Source organism: Bos grunniens, chromosome 27, assembly GCF_055505025.1.
Source record: "Bos grunniens cultivar Pamir isolate PY7600 chromosome 27, Bosgru_T2T1.0, whole genome shotgun sequence".
NCBI lineage: Eukaryota > Metazoa > Chordata > Mammalia > Artiodactyla > Bovidae > Bos > Bos grunniens.
In genome coordinates, this window is record NC_141191.1 from 42766653 (window position 1) to 42787511 (window position 20859).

At 39.0% G+C, this 20859-nt stretch overlaps 1 long non-coding RNA gene across 1 annotated transcript in view; it reads right to left on the bottom strand.

Moving 5' to 3' along the window:
* Positions 1-529: 529 nt before the first annotated feature.
* LOC147343885 (uncharacterized) overlaps positions 530-20859 on the bottom strand; it is a 54748-nt gene continuing 34418 nt past the window's right edge. Inside the window, exons 2-3 of the long non-coding RNA XR_015156388.1 lie at positions 1273-1334; positions 530-1159 (exon numbers count right to left, since the gene is read on the bottom strand). This is a non-coding gene — a long non-coding RNA (uncharacterized LOC147343885). The remainder of the gene's footprint in view (positions 1160-1272; positions 1335-20859) is intronic.

Genomic DNA, 20859 nt, shown 5'->3' on the forward strand with positions numbered 1-20859 from the left:
GCCTTCACAGTCCAACCCTCACATCCATACATGACCACTGGAAAAACCATAGCCTTGACTAGACGAACCTTTGTTGGCAAAGTAATGTCTCTGCTTTTTAATATGTTATCTAGGTTGACCATAACTTTCCTTCCAAGGAGTAAGTGTCTTTTAATTTCATGGCTACAGTCACCATCTGCAGTGTCTTTGGAAACCCCCAAAATAGAAGAGGTCAATTTTCTTTCTTCTATAATTCCTATTTATTGTGGCATATCTAATAACATGGATAAAATTACTTCCCAGAATTATTCTTGGGAAAAATACTGTGTGTATTTGGAAAAAGATGCTTTATTAAATTAAAGTCGAGGAAAGATCCAAAAGGCATACTAGGGGCAATACATGTCAACAAAATATCTTAAATATCTTCTAAGAAGTAGGGAGAGGAAAATACAATTAAGGAGCATTTTTTTTTTCTTAACTCTATTGCTCACTTTATTTCAAACTTAAGAATTCGGTTTAGCATGAAATAAAGGCAATTAACTCAACAAAGTACTAGGATAGCTCTTTGTTAAAAACATTTTTTTTAATGAAAGTAAAATCAGCCTGTTGATAGTACCATTTCCAAAGGTCAGGCACAGATTCTGAAAGTTAACAGCATTTTCTTCTTTTTTAAAATAGCTTCCATTATGTGAAAGACCTTCTAATAAATTTAATGAACAGAAGCTTTTTATTGCTCTACATTCTATATTTAGGAAATGTTGTTTATATTCTTATGTGCCTTTTTTTTTTTTTTTTTTTTTGCTAAGGGGCTTTCTGCTCCTTGAGCACAGTGGTCAGTGGGACTTAACACATCTGAGAGCAGAGCAGATTTGTTCCACCAAATAGGGAATAGCCTAACATTTAAAGAATACATTTATTCATTTGGCTGTTCTGGGTCTTAGTTGCTGTATATGGAACCTAGTTCCCAAAACAGGGATTGAACCAAGGTCCCCTGCATTGGGAGCACAGAGTCTTAGCCGCTGGATCACCAGGCAAGTGCCTTAAGGTTGTTTTTAAGAAGTGCAGGAAACAGGAGGAACCGTGAAGACAGCCGTCTAATCCGTCTAATGGATGTATGAAGACTTGGAGCAACGTAGTATAAATACAGTTGTGATGTGCAAGGAAACCCTCTCTTCCTCCCCTGTGAAATCAACATAAACTTTAACAATACTCAATAGTAACTTTGATGTGATTGGCTCATCCAAGACAATGTGCATAAAAGTGGGTGCAAGGCAAAATCAGAGGAACTGCAACCTTTGACATCTCTTTAGATAAAGACAGGTATTCATTTCTTCAAGGACTTTTTCTCTGCTTTCCTGTGCCAAAGAAAAGTGTCAGTTAGTCTTACTTTGTCTTGTCATCGAGCAATGGAATATATCTTACAACCTTTTACGTTTGAAGGGCAAAAGAAGAACTCTTGCCTGTGGGCAAACCTTGGTTTAAAAAAAAAAATTGCTAGTAGCACTAAGCTTCTAGCTCTGTAGAAGCTAGTCATTCAACAGCTGAAAATTCTACTTTCCCAGTCTGAATCTCATTTTAGAAACTATCTTGAAAGAGTCAACAAACATCTAGTTTCCACTTGGAATGCAGAAATCTGGGGAGAGGGGTACTCCCAAGTTTTGAGCACAATAATGAAGACAAGCCAGACAAGCTGCAGGTTGGCGACTTTCCTTGAACACATCAGAAAGCAGACGCTGCTAGAAACCAATCAGCTAAAATCTAAGGACACAGATGCCTGTAGGAAGAGATGGGACTTGCACACTCGCTCACCTGCAGCAGATGCAGCCTGACACAGGTAAGAATAGTTAATGAACTGGTGGAGGCTGAATAGGGGCTGGTGAGAGATTGCGGAGCCATTGAGGACATAGGAAGTTTCAAGCTTCCTTTTCAAGCTCTCCGCCACAGACTCCATCATGCGCTCAGAAAAATGACCAGTGAGAGTCCCAACAAAGTGTCCTTCACCATGCAGGCTGAGGATCGTCAAATAGCATCACTGCAGAAGCTCACATCTAACCCCAAATCTTCCCCCTGTCTCTCCTACGGGGTGGCGGGGTGGGGGGAGGAATAAGTCAATAACCTCTGTAGTGAAGGACACTCAACACTTTCACCCTGAGGGCAGGGCTCTAAGCCTATTGCAGCCCGGGAAGGGGGAAGGGAAAGATAAAACCTCTCTCCTTGGGGAAGGACGAGGAACGTGTGCTGGACGCAGGACTACAGCTGAGGGATGGAGGGGAGCACTGGGAGAGTCAAACCCGAGAGCAAGAGACACAGGCCCTGCCTCGGACTGACACGGGGTCAGAGCACCAGGCTAACGTGCATAGATTGAGAATGTTACATATACGAGTATAACTGTATCACTTTGCTGTACTGTAGAAATTAACATAACACTGTAAATGAACTGCACTTCAATAAAATATATAATCAAAAAATAGGACAGGGAATTCAAGAAGTGTGGAATGATATCAAATAGTTCAATAATCGAACAAATTTAAGGCAGAAATAATGGAGCATTTTTTTTTTTTTTTTAAATAGTGGCTTTGGAAATTCCCTGTGAGTCCAGTGGTTAGGACTCAGCACTTTTTGACAGCTAAGGACCCAGGTTCAATCCCTAGTCAGGGAACTAGGGTCTCACAGGATGCATGGTACAACCAATAAATAAATGAATAAATTTAAATAATGGCTTATAAACATTCTAGAATAACTGAGGCTAAGACACAGATCAAGGAGGATTAGAGAATGTCAAGCAAAATAAATATGTAAAAATCACATGTAAGAATATTTGTCAAACTTCTGAAGACAAAAGATAAAGAGAAGAACTTGATATAGCCTTGGGGGGAAATTACACATAAAGACCACAGATGGGGATTCAGAAAACCATGCAAACCAAAACATAACAGAGGGGTATTTTTAGGGTACTGAAAAAATGGTTTATTTACTAAGAAAAAAGTTTACACAGGACCTGTATGCAGTGAAAAAATATTTTTAATGAAGTAGAAAAGAAATGAAGGAGAAATACTTTCTCAGACAAACAAATACTGAAAGAATTCATTAATAACAAACAACACTAAAAGAAATGATAAAGGAGAAGCTTTAGTTAGAAGAAATATGAAGTCAATAAAAATCTGGATCTATGTAAAGAAACAAATAGAACTAGAACTGGAATAAATGAAAGTAAAATACAATTTTTTTTCTTATTTTTTGATGATCTAAAAGATAAATATCGCTTAGAGCAAAAATGGTGGCATTGTGCTGTATGTTGGCAGCAAAGATTAAACTGCGCAACATCAACAAGTCAAAGTGTGAGAAAGAGGAATTGAGAGTCTGCTGTTTAAGTTTCTTAAAGTCCTTAACTAAATATTAAAGTCCTTAACTAAATATTAGTAGTGCTATTTGATGGTAGACTCTGATTAAAGTTATATCCTATAAACTCTACGGCAACCACTAAAAGATTTTAAAAAGAGGTATAAATAATAAGTCAAGATTTGGAATAACATACAATAATAATAAATGTTTAATTAGCCAAGAATGGGAAGAAAAATAGAGGAGAATAGCAGATGGACCAAATTGATAGCAAATATCAAGAAGATATGTTTTAACTTGATAATATCAATGATTACAGTAAATATGATTGGTTTGAACATATAAATTAAGAGGTTGTCAGACTGGGTTAAAAGGAAAGTTCCAACTATATGCTGTCTGCAAGTAACTCACTTTAAATATAAAAATATAAATAGGTTAAAAGTAAAACAATGAGGAAAGATAAACAACGCAGACACTAATCAAATGAAAATTGAAGTGGCTATGTTAGTATCAAACAAACTGTACTCCAAAATCCAGGACAATCATTAAGTATTATAAAAAGGTCAATTTTCTATGAAACATACAATTCTATATTAGCGCATGCAACAGAATTTCAACTAACAACAGTTACCAATGTATGAAGCAAAAACATGTAGATTTGAAAGTACAAAGACACAAACTTACAATAATAATTAGAAACGGTAACCCTCAGTAATTGACAGAACAAGTAGACAGAAAATCACTAAAATATGTAAGAACTGAGTAAGTCTAGAAGTCAATTTGATCTAATTGATATTTATAGAACACTGAAGCCAACAATAGCAGACTGTATATTATTGTCAAGTATGCATGAACCATTCATCAAGATAGACCATATTTTATGTCTTAAGAAATTTAAAGGGAATCATGCAATACTAAGTTCTTAGATAATAATGCAATTATACTATGAATCAGTAACAGAAAGATATCTGGAAAATCCTTAAATATATGTAAAAATTTAACAAAGACATTTCTTCATAACCCATAAGTCAAATATGGTATTTTATGAAAATTGAAAATACCTTTAACTTATGGAAAATAAATATTAAATATATCAAATCTTACTTTATAAAAATAAAGTAGTGCTTAGAGAGAACTTTATAGTGTAATTTTTTATATTAAAAGATAATAAATGTCACAAATAAGTAATCTTCCTCTTCAAGAGACTAGGAAATGAAGATTAAATTAAACCCAAGCAAGCAAACAGAAGGAAATGATAAAAAGCAGGAATCAGTGAAACTGGAGATAGAAAAGCAATAGAGAAAATCAGTGAAACTGTACGTTGTTTCTTTTTTTAAAAAAAATCAATAAAATTAATAAATCTCTAGCCAGACTAACCAAGAAACTGAGAGAAGAAACAAACTGGGACGACCCAGAGGGAGGGTATGGGGAGGGAGGAGGGAGGAGGGTTCAGGATGGGGAGCACAGGTATACCTGTGGCAGATTCATTTTGATGTTTGGCAAAACTAATACAATATTGTAAAGTTTAAAAATAAAATAAAATTTAAAAAAGAAAAAAAAAGAAAAAAATGAAAGATGAAAAGAATATTATACAGATCTCACAGGGTTATTAAAAGAATGATATGGGACGACTGTAAACAACTCTATGCTCATAAATTCAAAAACTTAGATGAAATGAGCCCATTATTGGAAAGACACAAAATGTCAATATTTGCTCAAGAAATAAGTAGATAACTGGAATAGCCCATACCTATAAAAATATTAAATTCATATTTTTAAACCTTTCAACAAAGAAACTCTTTGTGGCAGATGAGTTCTAGCAGAACTTTAAGAAAAATTATTGCAATTCTGCAAAATCTCTTCTAGAAAATAGTAAGGAAGCCAACACTTCCAAACTCATTTTATGGGGTCAGTATCTCTGGTGGCTCAGACAGTAAAGAATCCACCTGCAATGCAGAAGACCCAGATTCAATCTCTGGGTCGGGAAGACCCTCTGGAGAAGGAAATGACCCACTCCAGTATTCTTGCCTGGAGAATTCAATAGACAGAGAAGCCTAGCGGGTAATAGTCCACAGTGTCGCAGAGTCGGACACAACTGAGCAACAAACACACACACACACACACACACACACACGCACATCATCATCCCATCATCCTAAAACTGGCAAAGTCAGTATAAGAAGAGAAAACTAAGAGGAACTGAATTCTTCATGCACAAGGAGACAAAAATCTATAAAATATTATCTGATCAAATCCAACAAACTATGAACATGATAATATATATCTAACAATTGAGTTTATCCCAAGAATGCAAGGCTGCTTCCATATTCAAAAGCAAAGTAATTTACCTTATTAACAGACTACAGAAAAAAATACAAATGATTATCTCAATGGATGTAGAAAGAGCATTGGATATGTTTCAACATTAATGCAGGATAACAACTTACAGGAGACAAGGAGTAGAAGGACTCTCTTAATCTGATAAAACCTATAACTAACCTCATTTAGTAAAACAGTGCATGTTTCTCCCTACGGCAGTTGAGAAGATATGGACGCTCCCTCTCATCACTTTTTCAACACCTTACTGGAAGAACAAGGCAGTGCAGGAAGAGAAGAAAAAGGGTCTGGGGGCATAATAACAGAAAAATAACAAAACTATCTCTGCTTGCAGGCAACGTGACTGGTCACACAGAAAATTCCAACAAAGTCACACAACTAGAAATAGTAATTAAGCTTGACACAAATGCAGGATTCAAGATCAATAGGTCGTTAAAAGAAAGAAAAAAGTCCACTTTGGTTGTCAAAGCCTAGTATGCCATTGATAATTTGAGGTTAGGGCCAACAGTGCTGTGAGGGGCGCATATGATAAAGAGGTTTCTGTTTGTTTTATGTTTTACTTTGTTTTGCTTTTTGCCTGAACAGTTGGAAGGATGGGGTTGTCAATTATAGGCAATAGAGAAAAGGAGATGTTTGGTTTGGGGACATGACAACTTCAAGGATGTCTATTAGACATTAGACAAGATCTAAAGGTTAGGAGACACACACACACACACACACACATGCACACACACACACAGCCTGCACAGCATCAGCAAATGACTGGTATATAAGAAAACCAGAACCAGGTGAAGTCATGCAGAAGAGAAGAATACATGAGGAGGAAGTGGGCTGGAGGTGACCCTGACCTGTGCCAGCCTTTAGCGAATGAGCCCTTTTATGAATATTCCATGAGTGCTCATCAAAGAATGCACATTCTCTTTTCATTGTGCACGTTTCTGCTGGTTAACGTCTGCTGGCCTGATCTCTCAGTTTCTTGAGTGTGTCAAAATTTCCAGAGTAAATTTTTTTATTTCTTTGCTTCTCTCAGTAATTCTATCATTTGCTGTTTTCTCGGGTAGACTTCATCTTTTAGAAATAGCTTTAGATTTACAGGACAATGGATAAAGCAGTGCTCATACACCTCCACACATGGCCTCCCCTGTAATATGGTATGTTTGTTACTGTTAATGAGACAATACTGCTACATCATTATTAACCAAATAGTACATTCAGCTTTCCTTAGTTTTTACCTGCGGTCTTTTTTTTTTTTTTTCTGTTTCGGGATGTCATCCAGGACACCATAATGCATTTATTCTCTTATCTCTTTAGGCACCTCTAGACTGTGACAGTTTCCCCGACTTGCCTTGTTTTTGACAATGTTGGGAGTTTTGAGGAGTAAGTGGACAGATGTATTATATGGTGTCCGCTTATTGGAATTTGCTGCGTTATTCAGGGCTTATGCGTATTATGGAGTACAGCGACACTTCCATCATTTCATATCAACACCATTCCTAAGTGTCGACAGTGACCACGATCACTGGCTGAAGCTGTGTTTGCTGGGTTTCCCCACCGCAGAGGTATCTTTGCCAGCTTTTTCCATACTTTACTCTTTGGAAGGAAGTCAATAAAGGCAGCTCACATTTAAGGAGTGGGGCATCATGGTCTTCCTTTAATGCAGAATCTCCACATAAAATTAATTGTTCATTTATGTTGTCACATATTGCAGAAGATTCTTTTCTAAGGTTGAATAACATTCCATTGTGTGTATAAAGCATTTTCTTTACCCGTTCACCCATCGTTAGCTGTCTGGGTTGTTCTCATATCTTGGCTATTATGAATAATGCTGCAATGAACGTATTGGTGCAGGCACGTTTTCAAGACTCTAATTTCAGTTCTTTTGGATAAATACTTAGGACTGGAATTGCTGAATTAATGTGGTGGCTCTATTTTTAGTTTTTTTTTGGGGGGGAACTTCTATATTCTTATCCATATCAGCTGTTCCGTTTTACATGCCCACCAAGAGTGTCCAAGTGTTCCTTGGTTTCCACATCCTCATGAATGCTTACCTTTTGTTGTTTTTAATAATAGCCATCTTAACATGCGTCAGGTGATATTTCATCACGGTTGTGACTTGCATTTCCTGATGATTAGTGACGCTGAATATTTTTTCATGAACATATTGGCCATTTGTATGTGTTCCTTAGAGAAGCATATGTTCAAGTCCTTTGCATGTTGAAAGAATGAGGTTGTTAATATTCTTCCCTGGAGTTGTGTGAGGACGTTAAGCGACTTTCTGATAGGTTGCTCTTGTGGTTTTCCACTCACCAGGTCAGGCTAGCTCTTTGCAACCCCACGGACTGCAGCACACCAGGCCTCCCTTGTCCCTCACCATCTCCCAGAGTTTGCTCAAGTTCATGCCCGTCGAATTGGTGATGTCATCAAACCATCTCATCCTCTGTCATTCTGTTCTCCTTCTGCCCTCAATCTTTCCCAGCATCAGTCTTTTCAATGAGTTGGCTGTTGGCATCAGGTGGCCAAAATATTGGAGCTTCAACAATGAGTATATATATACTCATATATATAAAAAAAAATATATATATATACTATATATAATACTCATACTTCCAATGAGTGTTTAGGATTGATTTCCTTGAGGTTGGATCTCCTTGCAGTCCAAGGGACTCTCAAGAGTCTCCTCCAGCACCACAGTTCAAAAGCATCAGTTTCTCGGCGCTCTGCCTTCTTTATGATCCAGCTCTCACATCTGTATATGACTACTGAAAGGACCATAGCTCTGACTATACGGACTTTTGTCAGCAAAGTGATGTCTTTGCTTTTTAATACACTGTCTAGATTTGTCATGGCTTTCCTTCCAAGAAACAATCATCTTCTAATTTCATGGCTGCAGTCACCATCTGCAGTGATTTTCGAGCCAAAGAAAAGGAAATCTGTCACTGCTTCCAACTTTTCACCTTCTATGTGCCATGAAGTGATGGAACTGGATGCCATGATCTTCATTATTTTTAATATCGAGTTTTAAGCCAGCTCTTTCACTTTCCTCCTTCACCCTCATCAAGAGGCTCTTTAGTTCCTTTTAGCTTTCTGCTATGAGAGTGGTGTCCTCTGCACATCTGAGGTTGTTGATATTTATCCCAGCAATCTTGACTCCAGCTTGTAACTCATCCAGCCTGGCATTTTGCATGATGTGCTCTGCATGGAAGTTAAATAAACAGGGTAACAATAAACAGCCTTTTCGTACTCCTTTCCCAATTTTGAACCAGTCAGTTGTTCCAGAAAATGTTCTAACGGTTGTTTCTTGACCCACATGCAGGTTTCTCAGAAGACAGTCTGGTATTCCTATCTCTTCAAGAGTTTTAAACAGTTGGTATGATCCACACAGTCAAAGACTTTAGCATAATCAATGAAACAGATGTTTTTCTGGAATTCCTTTTCTTTCTCTATGATGCATTTAATGTTAGCAATTTGAATTCTGATTTCTCTGCCTTTTCTAAACCCAGCTTATACATCTGGAAGTTCTCAATTCAAGTACTGCTGAAGCCCAGCTGGAAGGATTTTGGGCATAATCTTACTAGCATGGGAAGTGAGCTCAACTGTCCAGTAGTTTGAACATTCTTTAGTGCTGCCCTTCTTGGGAATTGGATGAATACTGACCTTTTCCAGTCCTGTGGCCACTTCTGAGTTTTCCAAATTTGCTGACATGTTGAGTGTAGCACTTTAATAGCATCATCTTTTAGGATTTTAAATAGCCTGCTTTCTGATTGTTGTTGTTATTCAGTCAAGCCGTGTCCAGCTCTTTGCGACTCCATGGACTGCAGCATGCCAGGACTCTCTGCCCCTCACCATCTCCTGGAGTTTTCCCAAGTTCATGTCCATTGAATTGGTGATGACATCAAACCATCTCATCCTCTGTCACCTTATTCTCCTTCTGCCTTCAATCTTTCCCAGCATAAGGGTCTTTTCCAATGAGTTGACTGTTGGCATCAGGTGGCCAAAATATTGCAACTTTAACTCCAGCATCAGTCCTTCCAATGAGTATTTAGAGTTGATTTCCTTGAGGATTGACTAGCTTGGCCTCCTTGCAGTCCAAGGAACTCTCAAGAATCTTCTCCAGCACCACAGTTCAAAAGCATCGATTCTTTGCTGCTCTGCCTTCTTTATGGTCCAACTCTCACATCCATACATGACCACAGGAAAGACCATAGCTTTGATGATATAGACCTTTGTTGGCAGAGTGATGTCTTTGCTTTTTAATACACTGTCTAGGTTTGTCATCTGCCTGCAATGCAGGAGACCTGGGTTCGATTGCTAGGTTGGGAAGATCCCCCGGAGAAGGGAAAGCCTACCCACTCCAGTATTCTGACCTGGAGAATTCCATGGACTGTACAGTCCATGGGGTCACAAAGAGTCAGACATGACTGAGTGACTTTCACTCACTAGGTTTGTCATAAGGGATTTGATTTAGGTCATACCTGAATGCTCCAAGAGTGCCTTGGACTGCAAGGAGATCCAACCAGTCTAACCTAAAAAAAAGCAGTCCTGAATATTCACTGGAAGGACTGATGCTGAAGCTGAAACTCCAATACTTTGGCCACTTGATGTGAAGAACTGACTCATTGGAAAAGACCCTGATGCTGGGAAAGATTGAAGGCAGGAGGAGAAGGGGATGACAGAGGATGAGATGATTGGATGGCATCACCAACTTGATGGACATGAGTTTGAGTAAGCTCTGGGAGTTGGTGATGGACAGGGAGGCCTGGCATGCTGCAGTCCATGGGGACACAAAGAGTTGGACACAACTGAGCAACTGAACTGAACTAGGTTTGTCATAGCTTTCCTTCCAGAAGCAATTTTGCAAATATTTTCTGCCATCCAGTGGCTTTCCCTTTCACTCTGTTGATTGCTGTCTTTGCTGAGCAAAATTGTAGTTTGTTGAAGTCCCATTTGCCTATTTTTGCTTCTGTTGCCCACACTTTTGATATTGTAGTCATCAATATGTCATCAAAACCAATATCATGAAATTTTTCTCTTGCTATATTCTACAAGTTTTAGTTCAAGTCTCATGTTTAAGTTTTAAGACTATTTTGAGTTGATTTTGTGTAGTTTGAGGCAAAGTGTCCAATTTCATTCTTTTGCCTGTGGATATCCAGTTTTCTCAGCATTGTTTATTAAAGAGACTAACCTTACCCCAGTGTGATTATTGATACCAGTTGTAGCTTTTTTCTCTTAATATCCCTCTTTTATTTATGTGATTTTACTCTTGATTTCTATATTGTCTGATATTAAAATTGCTATGCCAGTTTCTTTTAGATTCATCTTTATCCATCTGAATCCTCTAGCATGTTGTTTCCAAACCTTCTGAATATTATTGTTTAAATATGCCTCTTATGGGCAACATATTGGTAAATCTCTTTAATGTAGTCTGAAAACTTCTCTCTTTAAATAGTGGGTTGAAACTTCACATTCATGATAATTATATTCATAATAATTTGATATGGTGGGACATTTTTTACATTCTATATAATTTTTTTCTATTTACCATGGTTTCTTGTTACTTCATCTTTGTATTTAAATGATAAATCGTCTGGTCATAAACTCTCAGATAAAGTATTGCTCCTTTGCCATTCTGGTAAGTTAATTCTATTGGCTTTTTTATCATCCAATAGTTGCCACAGAGAACTTGCTGTTAGTGTGACTTTGTTCCTTGCAGATATTGTGCACCTGACCTCTCTCTCTCAGTTATTTTTAGTAACATTGCGGCCCTATGGACTGAAGCCCATCAGGCTTCTCTGTCCGTGGGATTTCCCTGGCAAGAGTATGGGAGGGGCTGCCACTTCCTCCTCCAGGGCACATTCACGACCCACAGACCAAACCCATGTCTCTCACGCCTCCTGCCTGGCAGGTGCGCTCTTCACCACTAGGACCACCTAGGAAGCCCTTCCTAACGTTATAATCGTTTTGTTTGCTTCTTTTTTTAACTGAAGTATATAGTTGACTTAAAACTCAGAAAAAGCATTCAGAAAACTAAGATCACGGGATCCGGTCACATCACTTCATGGAAAATAGATGGGGAAACTGTGGAAACAGTGAGAGACTTTATATTTTGGCTCCAAAATTATTGCAGATGGTGACTGCAGCCATGAAATTAAAAGACGCTTGCTCCTTGGAAGAAAAGCTATGATCACCCTAGATAGCATATTAAAAAAGCAGAGACATTACTTTGCCAACAAAAGTCCATCTAGTCAAAGCTACGGTTTTTCCAGTAGTCATGTATGGATGTGAGAGTTGGAATATAAAGAAAGCTGAACACTGAAGAAATGATGCTTTTGAACTGTGGTGTTGGAGAAGACTCTTGAGAGTCCCTTGGACTGCAAGGAGATCCAACTAGTCTACCCTAAAGGAAATCAATCCTGAATATTCATTGGAAGGACTGATGCTGAAGCTGAAACTCCAATACTTTGGCCACCTGATGCGAAGAACTGACTCCTTGGAAAAGACCCTGATTCTGGGAAAGATTGAAGGCGGGAGGAGAAGGAGACGACAGAGTAAGCGGGAGTTGGTGATAGACAGGGAGGTCTGGTGTGCTACAGTCCATGGGGTCCCAAAGAGTCAGCCATGACTGAGCAACTGAGCTGACTGATACAGTTTACTGACAATGTTGTATTTTGCTTGTTTTTTTAATTGTTCCCATGGGTTCTATTAATTTCTGCCCAGCATCTTTCTTCACATTTTGGAAATGTTTAGTAATTTTTTTCATACATTTCTTCTCCTTTATTTTTTCTCTATTTTGGGATCTCGTTTACAATCAGTTTGGCTTTTTATAGTTCTCTTTCTTCATTTTGTTCTGAATGCAGTTTTGACCTAACATTTCAGGTCAGTAACCCTTTCTTTGACTAGTCTTTTAAATTTACCTCCTCCACCGGGGTCAACAATTTCATGTTTTCAGTTGGTTCTTCTCTGCCTAATTTTTGTTTCATGTTTCTAGTATCCTCTCATATTTTTTGAGTTAGTTATTATATTTGCTCTAAGCTCTTGCTTTGTCTGTTCCTTGTTTTATTTTTTCTGGTTTGTTCCATGTATCACCTTTATGGTGCTGTGTTCCTCAAACATCTCAGTCACCCCTGTGAGTGTAGATCCCACGTAGTATTTATGACTTGGCTAGAGATGTATACCTGTGTGGGGACTGAAGTCCCGGCTTCGAGCTCCAACTTAGAGGGTCTCGTCCTGACCTCCGTTGCTGAGAGTTAGGAGGTTGCATCTTGGGTCTGGAAGGGAGTTTCTGGTGGAGTTTGGGAAAGCAGAAAATTTTTCTGTCTGGAGCATAATAAGCCTACCCATCCTACTGATAGATTTTCTATGCAATCATTAACTTGGTGCTTCTCATAAATGTTTTAAGCTCTGTCAATTCTCTTTTGCTGCTTTACAAACCACAGCACAGTGGTTTAAAACAGCAATTCATTAATAAGCATTACAATTCTGTGTGCTGACTTGTCTCAGCCAGGAAGCTGTCATGAATTTGCAATCAGATGCAGGCTGCTCGGGAGTAGAGGGCTGATCAGACTGGGTAGCCTTATGGTTCCCTCACGTGGCTGGCCCTGGCTGTTGGCTACAGGCTGAGGTTATCAATCAGCCGCTGCCATGAGACTCTATGTGCTTTGGATTTCTCAGAGAATGAGGACGAGGTTCTGAGAGGAAGTGTTTCAAGGGTCAGTTTTCCCAGGGGCCCAGGAGGAAGCTAACAGGCTTTCTACGGTGCCACATGGGCAGTCCCAGACTGCCACGCCCATTGCATTCAACTGGCCAAGCGAAGGGTATACCCAAGTCCAGCCACGCTTCAAGAGGAAGAGCAGGCTGCACAGCGGGTGAAGGCAGGCATGGTGGGGACCTGCCTGGGACTACTTCCATGCACACTTCCCTTTGGAATCGCATCCCTGCTCTCTGACATACGTCAACATGGAATAATTGTCTCTGTGACCTCCATAAATGAAAACTACTGACGACTGCTTTTTCCTAGCAAAGGAAATGATGCCTTCATCCGTCAGTTTTATTTTGTGTTATTAAAAATAAAAATCACCATTATGTCAGTAGGGTATCTTGTACACACTTTATCTTGGAGCACTGCATTCTATACTGTGTGTGTGTGTGAGCTTACACACATGGTCCCTCCTTTCTCTCATCACACACACATACACACACACACTCTCTTCCTTCCTCTCTCTCTCTCTTTCTCTCTCACTATGCGAATATCCTAGAATTAGTAGACATTTTAATTTCAGCCTGTTAGAAGTGTCTAGCTGTAAAGCTACTTATGCTAACAAGCCATTTATCTTCATAAGTCAGTTACAATTTAAAGAAAACACTTGCTTCTCAATCATAGGCATCTATCATCTGGAAGTAAATGTCTCATTCAATTATACTGCATCATGCCAAATAAAATTCCCAGGAACCCAAAGTACGGTGAGCTTAAGAAAAAAGAGGAAAAAGCTTAAGCCATGAGAAATACTATAAATTGACTTTAAATTCCTTGTTTGGTTAAGAGTTGATACAGTTTGTGGTAGTTTCAGTGAAGTAGAAACATTTGCCTCTGTATTAAGATATAAAATTCTAATCCTTAATGTATGCTTCTCTTTCCTAACAGTGTGGACTTACTCTTTGTCTTGTGGTTTCCACTGTCACAGGTGCTTCTATATGTTAAGTTATAAAACACATAGATACTATGCCTAGGTCATTCTGCATGTCCTCTTACATGAGAGGCATAAATTCAAATTGAAAGATTCATACTAGAATAATACAAAGAGAGAGTATAGCCAACATAGTCAAGGATTTCAGCAAAAGTCAATTTTGAAAAATAAATGATATGAAAAGAATTTACAAAGTATAAGTACAAGCTACCAAGGAACATAGGAAAAATGTTCAGTTCAAACTTATGCAAAAATGCAGATGAAAACAAAAACAGGCTACATTTCCCATGACAAACTATCATATTTTAGTTCAATAGTATCAAATGTTCAGTTTACAGGAACAATTAGCCCAAAACTGAGAATCTGGGATTGTTCCTCAAAGTTAAAATATACATATGGCAAAATTTCACATTTTGCAATTTGGAGATACTCTATTTAAACAGGGGGAAAAATAGCAGCTGAAAGAATGCCTGAAAGCAGACAACCAAAAAACCAAAGTGAAGTTAGAAGTTATCTTCTGTTTTTCCTAAAGCATGCTGCTATTGTTCTCAAAATTGGCCTTCTAGTTTGAGAAGAGTACAGTAAATAAAATCATTATTATTGTTTACTTAGTAAATAAGGTAATGTTTGAATAGCTACGACTTAGAACAGCAGACTCTTCCTGGAGGACCAGAAAGCAAATGTTTTAGTCTTTAAGGGCCACTCTACTGCAAGTGCTCAAATGTTGCTGAGTACGGAAAGCAGCGTATACAGCAGGGACCTGGACGGGTGTGTCGGTCTTCCGGTAAAACCTGACTTACAGAGCAGCCTGCAGGCTACACTTGACCTGCAGGGTGTAGTTTTCTGACCTCTGCCTTGGAATAGACTTATACATTGTCCCCTAATCTTAGCATATAGTGTATTTCTATTGATTCATCTGAGGAAGGAACTAGGAAACTTGGAGATGAGGGGGAATTTGGAGATCAGACTAAACCAAACATAAGCAAAGAAAGAATAGCAATCTAACAGAATAACGTACAAGTTTAGTATCCTGTTTTCCAACTTAAAAGTATCTAAACACTCAGCATAAACCAAGGGAAGAAACTTACTTTCAGTGGTAATTACACTCATTTCCTTCAGAAATGTTTTAGTCAGGAATGAGACTCTCAAATCTCTATCAGTCAAGCAGTTGAGTATAGAGTTTGAACAGAAACAAAATACCCAGGTCAACTCAAAACTCCCAATTCATCTCACTGCCCCCCAACTCCCCGCTTCCTCCTTGGTTACCATACATTTTTTTCTCTACATTGGTGTCTCTGTTTCTACTTTGTAAATAAGATGATCTCGACCAATTTTTTCAGATTCCACATGTGTGTGTTAATATGGGAGATAGAGACTGACATCTATCTATCTATCTATCTATATGCACTGTATATAAAATACATACAATATGTATAAAATAGATAACCAATGAGAACCTACTGTATAGCACAGGATACTCTACTCAGTGCTTTGTGGTGATCTAAACGGGAAGGAAATCCAAAACAAGAGGGGAGATTTGTGTATATGTATAGCTGATTCACTTTGCTGTACAGTAGAAACTGACACAACTTTTTAAAACAATTATACTCCAATAAAAATTAAAACAAAAATACCCAAATCAGGGGGCTTCCCAGGTGGCACAGGGGTAAATAACCCACCTGCCAATGCAGGAGATGCAAGAGATGTGGGTTTGACCCCTGGGTCCGCAAGATGCCCTGGAATAGCAAATGGCAACAAACTCCAGTGTTCTTGCCTGGAAGATTGCATGGACAGGGGAGCCTGGCAGGCTGCAGTCCATAGCGTGACAAAGAGTCAGATGCAGCTGAGCAAACACACACACACATACACACACACACACCCCCTCAGGTCAGGGGTGGGCAATCGCAGTGAAGAGCAATCGGAATAGGCAACCTCATAACATTTCTTGAAAACGAAAACATGGAAGTTTAAAATAGAGTGCTGGAGAAGAAGCATTTAAGTATCAATGGTGTGATCCTCTCTGAAGTTCACCGTCTGTGTGAATCACCTTCATGGACGTGGGGGAAGCCCGCCCTCTGCTAGCAAAGCTGTGGTTTGGGCGAGCGCTGTTCCTCTTCCCCGCCTCCTCCGCAGCGCCTCTTTCCCTTTTCCCTCCTGAAGCCCCCTGACCGCCCACCACCTGCTTTGGGGATGACGATGAAGGCGATGGGAGCACCCCAATCAGAAGTCCCTGAGCGGGGAGTGCGTCCTTGGTTATTTAACCGTGATGGGTATTTCTGAGAAGGTCATCGTTTCTTTCCATCGCGATGAGTGATCGACTCAACAAGGAGTTCCTATTGCACCAAACACTTTCAAAGATGATTCATGTTAATGGCATGTCTCGGGGGATTGATGCTAAATAGAAGCTACAACTAAAGCTTAAAAAATGATTTAGCAATATGAAATCCCACAGACCACGGCGCACGTAGGCACAGTTGATGGTAAACATCAAAGAATAAATACAACTAAAAGTCATAAAACTGGATAGACAATAAATCTGACAGTTCAAGACCTTTTGGGGCTTGAATCATAAAAAATAAAATGACTTACTCGGGCATTCCTAGCTTTATTTATTTTTTTGCCAGGCATCTTTTACAGGGCAGGGAACTAAAGGCAGCATCATATTTCTGACGTGTTAGTGTGGTTTACAAGGTGGTTGCCTCACAAAATAAAATCAAATGGACATATTGAAGAAACACCCTCCTTTTGTCCATAATATTGATCACTCCTTGAGGGGGGAGGTTATTGGGAATTTATCCAGGAAAATCAGACTTGAAGCTTTTATAATCTTCCCAAGGCAGCCACCAAAGTGTAGCAGAAAAGAGAGCTGATGTGCCTAACTCACTTTAGTTTTTTAAAGAATCTCCCTATAGTCCTTTTATTTTTTTGAGGGGGTTATAATTAGGCTTTTAGAATCTTTTATTTTATTAAAGAGGAAAAGAACTATCATGTTTTAGATGACCTGAATGCAGGGAGAAAAGAAAGATACCAACATAACATATTAAATGGAAGAAAATATGAATTTGAAAATTGTTTTTCTTTCAATACAAAATGCTTCCTTTGAAAAGCTTCTTTTAATAGATATAAAATAGAGATCATCCTAAATATATATTTAAATAAATGAAAAAGAGAAAAGTAAGTGGATTTATAGTTCTCTTTAGCCACAAGACTTGCATTCTATTTAACTATGAGTTCATAATTCAAACAATATTCAGACATCTTTTGAAGGCATTGTGTTCAGACTCCTGCAGCATTTAACAAAGAACAAGACAAGGTTCCATCCTCAAGCTTTTGTCTAGAAAGCTCCTCAACTGAAAGACTAAATCTCTACTGAGTAAGGGAAAATGACCTTGCTGTCTCTTTCTCCTGTGTCTTGCAGCTCGTCCTACACAACTCTTAATGAGCTCACGCACACTCTCATTTTCACATGTCTTGCCCTCATTTCCCTTTGAGACATTAAAATCTTTATTGATGTATTCCAGAAGTACTGGCTGCCTATTTTGTGTCAGAATCTGTTCAAAAATGGCTGAGACAGACATGCTCCTGCCCCTACAGAATTTGCAATTAAGGAGGATATCGGGACTTCCCTGGTGCTGTGGTGTTTAAGACTCTGCACTTCCCATGCAGGGCCACAGGCTCGAACCCTGGTCGGGGAACTAAGACCTCACATGCTACATGATGTGGTCCCCAAAGATATTAGATAATTATACAATGAACCAGCTAATTAATTTTATCTATAGGAAAGACAATGATAGGCGTTGCCTGGGAGATTAATCTTATAAATGCTCCTCCTGCCCACATTGTTTGAGACATTCATCTATAAAGGCAGTAAATAAAGCTGGTGGTTATTTGACAAAATGGATGTTAGGGTTTTTCTTAGGATGCATAGTCTAGACCATGTACTTTCAGTGGAGGCCCCCACGGGGGTGAAAGCTAGTTTTAATGCAGATGAAAAAAATCTTACTCTTATAAAGTATAAATCACAGAAACAGATACAGCACATAACTAGATGCAAGTGTATCTGAGATATTAACATTTTATTGGGGAACACTTAGAAGGGCTCTTTGGGAGGGCCCACCAAAAGAGATATCCAAACATATATGCTCACGACAGATTCAGGACTGCTGGTAATTCTTGTCACTTTGTGAATTAAAGATGGAGCCTTTAACTAGCAGGTAGCCTATCTACCTGCTAGGAGGTAGTATACCAGCCTAAGAGACCTGCACCTTGAGCTTGGGCTTTCCAGCCTCCAGAACTATGAGAAAATAAATTTCAGTTTAAGTCACCCAGTCTGAGGGATGTCTTGTGGCTGCCCAAGAAGATAAATTCTCTAAGATCATAGATTTTACTTTTTACATTTTATTTACTTATTTACGTGGCTGCTCTGGGTCTTGGAGTGCATGGGATCTTCGATCATCATTGCATTATGTGGAGACTAGTTCCCCGACCAGGAACCAGACCCGGGCCTCTGCACTGGGGAGCGCAGATTCTTAGCCACTGGGTCGCCAGGGAAGTCTCTGTTCACAGAGTTTAAGTAGAAAGAAGCTTATCGGTGATCATTTCCACCATGTCCATTCTCCTCCTCTTACGCAGTAATGGAATTCAGAGCTAGGCACTTGGCCACCCAGATAAAAAGTGCATTGCCTAGCCTCCCTTGCAGATATGACCATGATATAAATTTGAGCTTGCATGACTTGAATGGGGGCAAACATTCGCCCACAAGTTTGTAGCCTTTAGGAGAAGAGCATGACTTCTGTGTCCACATCCCCCTGCCTGAAGGTTGGAATGCAGAAGTTCGAAAGAGCTGGACCATGAGAGATAAGTCCTCACGGAACATGGCAGAGTAATGACCCCTTTGTACATGGGAGCTACCTAACCAGCTCAGACCTCTGCTTGAGTGAAGAAGAAGAATTCAGAAATATGCATTTTAAAAAGCAGCCCAGGGACCATATACTGAGAAATAGAGCCACAGGAGATGGAAAGCCCTGGAGGCAAGTTAATTACATTATTCTTATACTTGAGTAAGGAATTATGTTTTTTCCCCCATTGGTAAATTTGGTTCCATTTTACAGAAACCAAACTGATATTTTCACTAATTCAGATAGTCACTGATTTCAGGGATCATGAAAGGGTATCTGTACAGGACCAGAGGACAAATATTTCAGGTTTTAGGAGCTATACATTTTCTGTCCGCACTGTGTCATTATATATAGCATGGAAGCGGCCATAGGCTGCTGTACATAAATGGGCAGCAAGGCTGTATTCTAATAAAATTTATTCATAAAATTAAGTGGCAGGCAGGCAGGATTTGGCTCCTGAACTGTAGTTGCCAATCCTAATTTATTGTAGCTAACTCCTTTATCTTACAGGTGACGAAACTAATACATGCAGAGTTCAAACTGTGATCACACACAGCAAAGTCAACACAAATACCAAGCTAATTCCCTGCATTCCCAGGTCAGATGTCTGTCCGTCTATCTCGTTCTCTGTTCCAGGAGCTCACAGGGGTCTCTCTGCACCAGCTCATTGTAAAGGGAGTCTTACTCCTCTTTAAAATTTTCCTACATCATTTTCTCTCTGACTCTACTATCTTCATTGCGTTTTTCTTTTCCTGTTTATTCCCTTTTCATTCTAAAAATGTGTTTTTTATTATGTGCACATTTGCCCTGCCCTTATGGGTCACTTGTATTGCATATTAGACATTAAATTTTATTAGCCAAACATACCCAAACATTGATCTTTACTCCTATCAATGGCCTCAGCTTTCTTAAGAAGCAAGATTCTTAAGAAATTACGTCAAGTTATAAATGACTTCATTTATAACTACTATAAAGGCATAACTTTGTTCCTAAGAACAAAAGAAAACTGCTGTGTGTGTGCAATCCTAAGTGGAAACGAAACCACTGTGTTTTCTCCTGGCTCATGAACTAAAATTATTTGACTGTGATGACAGACTTCCTGAGCTGTTACCCGCTCAGGCATCTGAGGTTTAAAAAAAAAAGTGTCATTTCTTGTAACAGGGACACAGTTTCCACTTTTTACAAAACAATATAATCGACCTTGACCATTATATACAATCCCTCCTTGAACTTAAGACAGGAAAGGATTTATCTCTAACCAATGAATACCGTTTTCGTAAACAATGCAAAATGTTTAATCCAACATAATTTCTGTTTTTCTCTATGTTACCAGGAGATTGAAAGCTGCTTAAACCTTGTTTCTCCTAATTAGGTATCTAAGTCCCCAGGTAACAGCGACATCCTTTCAGCTGGTTTTATTCTCTATATAAGCCATTTTATTGCTCCACTGTGTTTGGTATTGCTAATTCAGACCATTACACTCTGGAGTTGCTGGGATCTACATCAGTTGTCGAGATGGCAACATGAAGTATCTGTCGGATGATCCACAGGAGGGTCACACATGCACTGCAACACTCAACAAAGGTCATTTCAGGACTGCCCTTCAGCTTCCCCTGATCCTCACA